The 9,146-nt window shown below is 40.9% G+C and overlaps 1 pseudogene; it reads right to left on the bottom strand.

Annotated features, from left to right (window-relative positions):
- Positions 1-78: 78 nt before the first annotated feature.
- On the bottom strand, positions 79-9,065 carry LOC113052368 (uncharacterized; annotated as a pseudogene).
- Positions 9,066-9,146: the final 81 nt, after the last annotated feature.

The following is a 9,146-nucleotide window of genomic DNA, read 5'->3' as shown; positions in this document are numbered from 1 at the left end:
GCAGTCTTTCAGGCATTAGTCAACGATGTACTGAGAGCTATGCTTAACGTTTTCGTCTTCGTTTATTTAGACGATATTCTAATTTTCTCTCCGTCTCTCCGGGTTCATGTCCAACATGTTTGCCGTGTTCTCCAGCGCCTCATGGGGAACTGTCTGTTCGTAAAAGCCGAGATATGCACGTTTCATGCCCACTCCATTACCTTTCTTTGTTCCGTAATCTCTGCGGGGGGAATAACCATGGATCCCGTTAAGGTACAAGCCGTTACTGAGTGGCCCATTCCTGAGTCTCGAGTAGCGTTACAATGTTTTCTGGGGTTCGCCAATTTCTATCGGCACTTTATACGCAATTTCAGCCAAATAGCCGCGCCTCTCACTGCTCTCACTTCGGTCAAATCAAGTTTTAGGTAGACAGAGTCTGCTCAGCGGGCTTTTGACCATTTAAAACATTTATTTACATCTGCGCCTTTTCTCATGACTCCTGATGTATCCAAACAGTTCATTGTCGAGGGTGATGCATCGGAGATGGGCGTTGGGGGCGTCCTCTCCCAGCATTCAGACTCAGATAATAGAATTCACCCGTGCACGTTTTTTTTCTCGCCACCTCTCGCCTGCGGAACGTAATTATGATGTGGGGGATCATGAACTCCTTGCCATCCGTTTGGCTCTAGGCCAGTGGAGACAATGGTTAGAGGGCTCTACCTTTCCGTTTATAGTCTGGACAGATCATAGAAATCTGGAATACATTCGTTCTGCCAAAAGACTTAATACGTCAGGCACGCTGGTCATTGTTTTCGCTCATTTCGATTTTACGATCTCTTATCGACCTGGCTCTAAAAACATTTAAGCCAGACTCCTTGTCTCGCCTATTCGACTCCTCAGACGCCATCCCCACGCCCCGGGAGATAATGATAATTGGTACCGCTGTCTGGGGTATTGAGAGGCTCGTAAAGCGCGCTCTGTCCTATTCATCCGCTCCGTGTAACGTTAATAAGAACCTCCTATTTTCTCCAACCAGATAATCGGTCGACTTTTGTGCAGCCTGGCGTTTCGGAACCCCTCTTCGTGGGTCGAACAATTACCTTGGGATGTATATGCTCACAATTTGCTCCCGTCCTCCCGTCTGTCGCCGTTTCACTGTTGTCTGGGATACCAACCCCCCCTATTCTCCTCGCAAGAGACCGAGTCCAACGTTCCTTCCGTTCAGGCTTTTATTAAACGCTGTAAATGTACTTGGAGACGGGTGAGAGCATCTCTGTGTCGTTCAAGGGTTCGCGTTCTAAGAAATGCAAATAAACGTTGTGTCAAGAGTTCTAGGTACGTGTGTGGTCAAAGAGTGTGGCTTTCCACTATCAATTTGCCTCTTCAGGCACCGTTTCGTAAATTAGCTCCCAGCTTTATCGGACCTTTTCAGATTTCCAAGGTCATCAATCCTGTCACGGTAAAATTGAGGCTACCTCCTAAGCTCCGGCGGATTCACCCGGTTTTTCACGTTTCCTGCATAAAGTCAGTTGTACGCGCTCCTTCTTGTATTTCCGTTCCTCCTATTCAGGCCGTTGGCACATCAGTCTACACTGTACGCAAGATTCTTGATATGCGTCGTCGTGGCCATCAATTCCTAGTGGATTGGGAGGGTTACGGTCCTGGGGAGAGAAGCTGGGTTCCCTCCCGGGACGTCTTGGATTGCTCTCTCATTGATGATTTCCTTCGGAACCACCAGATCCCTCCCTCGGGAGCGCCAGGGGGTGCATTATACAAATTTGTATAATGACATAGGTATGACACAGGTATTACAATGAGGAGGTGGTTTATGAGGACATTTTTAGTGTCCCCTTAATTCAAAATGCTTATAAATCATACAGAATTAGTTATTTTGAGAATCCAAAAATGCAAAAAGTTTCCTGTGAAGGTTAGGTTTACAGTAGGTGTAGGGTTGGGGTAGGGCAATAGAAAATAAAGTTTGTACAGAATAAAACCCATTACGCCTATGGAGAGTCCCCATAAACCACATATACCAACATGTGTGTTTGTGTGTGTGTGTGTGTGTGTGTGTGTGTGTGCATGTGTTTGGAATGCCATAACTTGTGCGGACCATGTTATAATTAATGACCCTGACTAGTACTGGGTTAAAAGACAATAGCAGCTTACTTTAAGTATGGGCCAGAAAGTGGTATACTAATACTAGAGAAATATTCCAGCACCTGTTAGTAGTTAGTATGCCCTCGTGTGGTGGTAGGGAGGGATTATGCTGTAATAATATCTGACCAAGATTCATTTTAATGCACCTTATTTATTCTTCAAAACCAGAAATTTTAACAGGGAAAAGTACATACCTAAACCTCTACAAACAATTTCACAGAAATAATTCCTTCATCAAAACTTCTCTATATTACTGTATAAGTCTATCACTCTTTATATTTTGGAACTCTTTATTATAAGTACTTTGAATAAACCTCTTCTATTCTAAACTACTCAGTAAGATGGAAATAAAGAGATAAACTGCAGAATATATGAAGCATTTTAAAATGTCTCTTGTGCATGTGCCTTCAATTATCCACTGTTAGTCCCTTAAGAGAATTTTGTTCATCAAACTTCAATGCTCATTTCATACACAGTGTGGCAGGTCCATGTTCCCCCTGAGTGGGGCAGAAATGGCCACCACGCACACTAAGCCAGCCAGAAACAACAACAGGGTCCTCTGTGCTCTTCTGTTATCCTTGAGATGGTCTTTTAATAGGAATGTTCCACATGCCCCGTTTGGAGTGGAAATAGTGGTAAAAGTTCCTCAGTCGCAGCCTTTCTACCTCTAGAACGTTCTGTAGAACCCTGAGATAAGATGTGACAGAGAGAGGCAAAACACGGTAGTTACACAAACACTGAAACTGAGACTTGATTGGATTGCTATTAAATGACACATTCTCTGAATTATAGTTAAGCCACAGTTGTTTGTCACAGGACAGATCACAGTCTAAGCAACTGTCTGATCAAAATACTTTATACTGAGTTTTGCTTTGTGCAACCAATTTCTTTTTGGCAAAAATGTGTAAATATTTGACTTATTAAATTACAGTTATGCTTTAAATGTTTTTGTTGTTGTTGTCAATTTTCAATGTCTAAAAACTCCACACACTAAAAACAAATAACACCTTTTAGACAAGCTCCCATTCTGGAAAAGAGAGCTCATCAATCAACTATAAAAAATGCACTATTGTTCATTAAACTTATCAAGGCAACGGAATCAAATTTTTTAGGGAGCTCCACAATAACTTAAAAATATTGTTATCAAACATTGATCACCGCAGGTATTGTGCATATTTACAACAGAAAAGTACCATTTAAAAACTCAAAAATGAAATGAAAACTCACAAATAAATGCTTTATCTTTTAATGTTCTCACACCTCTATGGAGTCTGTAAACCAGGAGATCTCTCGAAGTGCCCTTCGTCTCAAATACTCATACCTACTACACACAGAGCCAAGAAAAAGATTGCTTTCCTCAGGTACAAACAGTATGGGAGCCCAAAAACAGGACTCACATGAGGGAAGAGCTTCTCATGGAGGAATCCTCTTGTGAAGATGTATGCAAGGACTGTGCTCTGCAGTTACTTGGCTAAAAGTGGAAAGACACAAGAACTCAGTATTCACCTGGGGACAATGCTCTCCTTCAGTGCCTTCTCCACATCCATGTCATCACTATGGAAGTCTACGATGATCACGCTGAAATTCTCATTTTTGGTCTCACGGTGCAGGAGCTCCATATCTGAGATTAACTGCTGCACCCAGTAAGCCTGATTCTTTACTCTCACAGAAGACAACTCAAATGAATCTGCCATTGCCATGCTACTCACAAAATGCTGTTTTATAACAAAGTTCTGGAGGAGCAGTCGCAGTTCATTAACCTGATTAACACAAGTGGAGACCAATCAGTAATCAACTTGTGACAAGGTATAAATAACAGCAGAACCTACCTCTGTTCATTGACAGTTTTCAGCATTACGCATCCACCCCATTTCTCCTCACTTATAGATCCATCTACTCTTACCACAACCGGGGGGGAGTACTCCGGGTTCGGGCCACATCCCGAGCTCGGAGCCCTCCACCCGGACAGCACGCCAAATACGCATAACCTTACTGCATTAATATACGTAGATGTGAACTCGTTAATCAAACTTGTTAAACTGCATTCAAGCTTAGGGTGAACATATGTCTTCTTTTTTTCCTGGACGTGCCCTGGCCTTAGTTTTAAATACCTGGTACTACAAAGTGTACCATCACATCATGTCTCCATTCTAACATGGATGGCTGGCAGAGCAGGGGTTTGGCCCAGCTGGTGCTCCAGGGTGTGGTGGTGTGTGTTTGGGTACTAGAGCCGCTGAGGGGTGGGTTTTTGGAGGGTGTATGATGCTCTCAATTCTGTCCTCATATCGACTGCGTTGCAACAGCACATAGATGTAGTCAGATAGGCACAGCATTCTTTTCCATCCCTCCATCAACAACAGCTCCATCAAATAATGTTTGCCCCTGGATGAATCTCTCCGCTTCTCTTACAATACGGACCAGAGTGTAGATCCCGATAGAGAGGTAAGAAACAGTGGGCAAAAATGGAAAAAAAGTTGCTGTAAATAGAGTGCATTTAAAGAAGACAATGTGGAATATTCACATATTCATATTCTAGTTGTGTCAGGAGTAAAAAAAGCGTTCCCATTTGTTATAATAAAACAATGTTTCAGTACAGGGTTAGAATGAAAAGATAGCTCTACACTTGAGCTGCAGGCTCAGCAGGAAAAACCCACAAATATATTTAAAGGGGTCATATTCATTTTTTTCTTTCACTGTGGTCCATATTATAAGCTGTCTACACCTAAAATATTTATTTATTTATTTATTTATTTTCTGCCTTATCTATAATTATTCATAGTATTAAAAAGGCTGTTTTTCCTGCTGTCTCTTTAACCTTACTCAATGTAAACTCTTTCTATGCATGTCCGATTTGTGAACAATTTGTTCTTGGTTGATCCAGCACACACACACACACACAAAGTTCAACTCATTGAGCCATTGATCCAGTCATAGCGGTTAACAACCCACTGAGGGTAAAGTCATCAAAATATATATAAAAAATAAACAATTACTGTAAGGCTTCATAGAGAGAGAGAGAGAGAGAGAGAGAGAGTGTATAATTAATATGGTCAATGTTTATGGTAGAAAAAATTTTTTTATTTTGAAAACATTATATTATAATGCACTGACAATATATGCAGTATACTGGTATTAAATCATACAAAGAAAATTATACTGGTTTGGATCAACACGAGAAGGGGTAAATAATGACAGAATTTACATTTTTGGGTGTACAACTTTACAACTAGCCATTTAAATATCCTCATTTGCATTTTAAGATCTCACCGACCCTCCATTTCACCCATTCAGCCTTTCCATGTACTGTGAGATCACGTCAATGACCTCGTTCTCTGAGAGCTGAAGGTTTCCCGAGACGTTACATCTCAGGTCATTCCAGTCTGACCTCAGCACCTCAAAGTCCACATGGTTCACACTGAAGGTACGCTGCCAATTTATGGCTTTTTCTGACAAGTGTGGCCTCACTTCAGCCTCCTCATAACTATACTCTTACACCTCTTCTTCTTCAAGGCCTCTGCTCTGAGGAGCCTTGTCCGATCCCTCCAGAATCTCTAAGACCTTTGTTGACTGCACCTCCGGAGACCCGCTTCTCTCAGACGAGTTTGACCCAGGGTGGTCTCTCTTTTCTGAGCTTGAAGGGGGCAAGCTGTCTGGATCTGATATAGAGGCAGTAGGGTCACCCTTATTAAGAGGCCCAGGCTCTGTAGGAAAGGAAGGATAACTGTGCTTTAACAAGGCAGATTGGGTGGAATTCTTAAAGGGACAGTAAGTAGGAATTACTCCCATCTAGTGGTGAAATTGTATTTTGCATTCAAACTAATTTTGCTCTCCAGCGCCTCGCTTTTTCAAATGCGCGTTGCATCTACGGTAGGCGATATGTACCAAAAAGCTTTGACAGGATGTCTTCTAATAGCACTTCGTCGAGTTTTCCTTCAGGTGAACAGGTGTGTTATTTCAAACAAACTGCAACATGACAACTAACAAACGAATGTTACAGTTTGAATTACTGACTGTGGAAAACATGAAATATTGTAATTAGTAGTTATGTCTTCTTTATTCGTTATATTTTCTGAATTATATGCATTGTTAGATATAAAAAAAAATATTATAATATAGATTGTAATACTGACTTACCTGTCGAGAAGAAAACTGGCCACTTCAGCGTCTCTTTTGAAATCTTTATCAAGCATTAGCTCTTTCCACCTAGAAAAAGCTTCCCCGACATTAACTCTTGTTTTCTGTAATCTACGGTCACGTTTCCTTTTACGTTCTATTTTTGAATGTTTTGGCGACGATGTTTTCTTCTCCTGTGGCGCGGCATATGTATGGTCCATAATAAGAATGCAATCCAGACTTTTAAACTTGCCGGTGCAGTTTCAAGCACCTCTCACTGCTCTGCACCTGCGTTTCTGGCTCTGACCGAAAACGCGCTAGTACTTTTTGTCCCTCTCTGCTATTATAGTTTTGCAAGATGGCGGAACTACATGGAAGCCTCCGTCGACCTACCCGTCCCATGTATATAAATTCTTCATTTACAAGGATTAGTTTAAACATTGGCATAGGTATTTGTACACCATTGAGGGCATATTTATGAATAAAAATATTGATTTTAGATAATAAAATACCTAAAAAGTTACTTATTGTGCCTTTAAGGCCCATTAAGGGGAACTGCCAGGGGAAAGAAGCAACTGTTTGTGTTTTTAAGGACCTCCATTTTGAACTCAACTCCACAAGCCTCTTGGTCTTTCTAGATTGATAAAGGAAGACACCAGGAAAAACTTTCACAGAAGGTTTTGGTCTGCTTACTGGTGGATGGGTTTTAGTGTTAGTCACACATCTCTGAAAATTGTCATACATCTCTTTCTCCAAACTGATCCCAACCAAAGGTTTGCCTGCATTACCTAAATTCTGATTAGCCAAAACATAGAGAGAGGACTTTTGAGGAAGCTTAAAGGTGGATTCTTCCCTTCACATGTGGGCTAGCAGTTTTTGTCAGTTTAATCTTGTCTGGCAGTCCTGGGTCAGGCAGAAGCCATGTTAAAGAACGCCCTCTCTGAACCAGAGCAAGTGTTTGGGATCCCCCTTGCTCATCATTCCCTCCCATCTGTTCATTTAGAGACCCACTCTGAGACTCTTTGCCTTTACCCTAAGCCTTTGTCTTATTTCTGTCATTTTATCATAAACCACCAGAGAGTGTTTATAAAACCTTCCCTCTTTCGTTCTTTTACTTGCATCTTGCTCTTTTTAACTGAACAAATTGCTTTCCCTGCTGAAAGATGTAGCTCTTTGAACCCCTGTCTAATTTATCAGGCTTTGAGGGGCTAGTGGACGCTGTAATTCTTGACGTTTGATAGGGTGGACTAATCCTCTTGACTGGTCGGTTGCTGGGATTGATTGTTTCCTCTGGGTCGACACCTTCCTCCTCCTCCAGGAAATCTATCAGAAGAGTTAAGTCCCATAAAACCAAAGCCTTTTAAATTAATCAGGTAATCTGAAACAGGAATTGCTTAATGACATGATTGAAGAGTCAGTGAGGCTGCTGCAGTGTTGATGGAAATCTACGGCTAATCATTATCATCTCCAGGACTCCCATTCCAGCCTTTACACACAGGATGTTGCAGCTGTCCAAATGAACAGACAAGGTCCAAAATCAACTATTTGCCACATAGTCCAATGTGAACTTTACACTGACACAATTTTCCAGTAACATGTTCCTGTGGCTCAGTGGTAGAGCATTGTGTTAGCAGCACAAAAGTAGTGGGTCTGATTCCTAGGGAACATGCATACTGGTAAAAAATAATAATAATTATAGCCTGAAAATAAGTCGCTTTGGATAAAAGTGTCTGCTAAAATGCATAAATGTAAATCATTATTGTTTATTATTTTGGCCATGTTTAGTGAAAATGTGTCTTTTTGTAAGTGACAATCAAACACTAGGCCTATTTTAATAATAGTGTAGCCTTAACCATGTAATAATGATCCTAATAAAGTTGGCGGCCAAATGTTTAATTTACTTCTCAAAGCCCATTTCTGCTTACATTTGGTGTCTGGTTTGTGTTAATTTTGAACCCTGGGCGACATTTGTCGCTTGGCTCATTACAGATGGTGAGATTTTAAAGAGAGCAGACAGCTGCTGAATTCTTATCTGTTATTAAGATCCCAGCTGCACACAGACCATAAGGCTTGAGGAAGAAAACAGGCTGGTCATCCTCCTCCTCATCCATTTTCATGTACTTATAGAAGCCAAATCTACATATCAATTCCAAAGAGTGATGGCCATGATCATCTGTTCATTTATGTATTAAAGGGTTAGTTCACCCAAAAATCATAATTATGTCATTAATAACTCACCCTCATGTTGTTCCAAACCCGTGAAATCTCCGTTTATCTTGAGAACACAGTTTAAGATATTTAAGATTTAGTCAGAGAGCTCTCAGTCCCTCCATTGAAAGTTTGTGTGTACGGTATACTGTCCATGTCCAGAAAGGTAAGAAAAACATCATCAAAGTAGTCCATGTGACATCAGAGGGTCGGTTAGAATTTTTGAAGCATCGAACATACATTTTGGTCCAAAAATAGCAAAAACTACGACTTTACTCAGCATTGTCTTCTCTTCCGGGTCTGTTGTGAGAGAGAGTTCAAAACAAAGCATTTTGTGATATCCGGTTCGCGAACGAATCATTCGATGTAACCGGATCTTTTTGAACCATTTCACCAAATCGAACTGAATCATTTTAAATGGTTCGCATCTCTAATACGCATTAATCCACAAATGACTTAAGCTGTTAACTTTTTTAGTGTGGCTGACACTCCCTCTGAGTTCAAACAAACAGAAACTGTCAGAAATGTACTTGTTTAATTGTTTTGAAGTCATCATCCTGGTGATTGTTGATCCCATTTGTTTGGGTCCTTGGACCTTGTATATTCATATCCAAATTTCTGATCTAGTCATGTCAGATGTGTGACAAATTCAAACATTTAATTTGTGACTAGCTATGAAATTACTGTGA

Source organism: Carassius auratus, chromosome 32 (genome assembly GCF_003368295.1).
Source record: "Carassius auratus strain Wakin chromosome 32, ASM336829v1, whole genome shotgun sequence".
Classification (NCBI taxonomy): Eukaryota; Metazoa; Chordata; class Actinopteri; order Cypriniformes; family Cyprinidae; genus Carassius; species Carassius auratus.
Note: the sequence above shows the minus strand (reverse complement) of the source record. Positions and strands in the feature narration are given on the sequence as shown.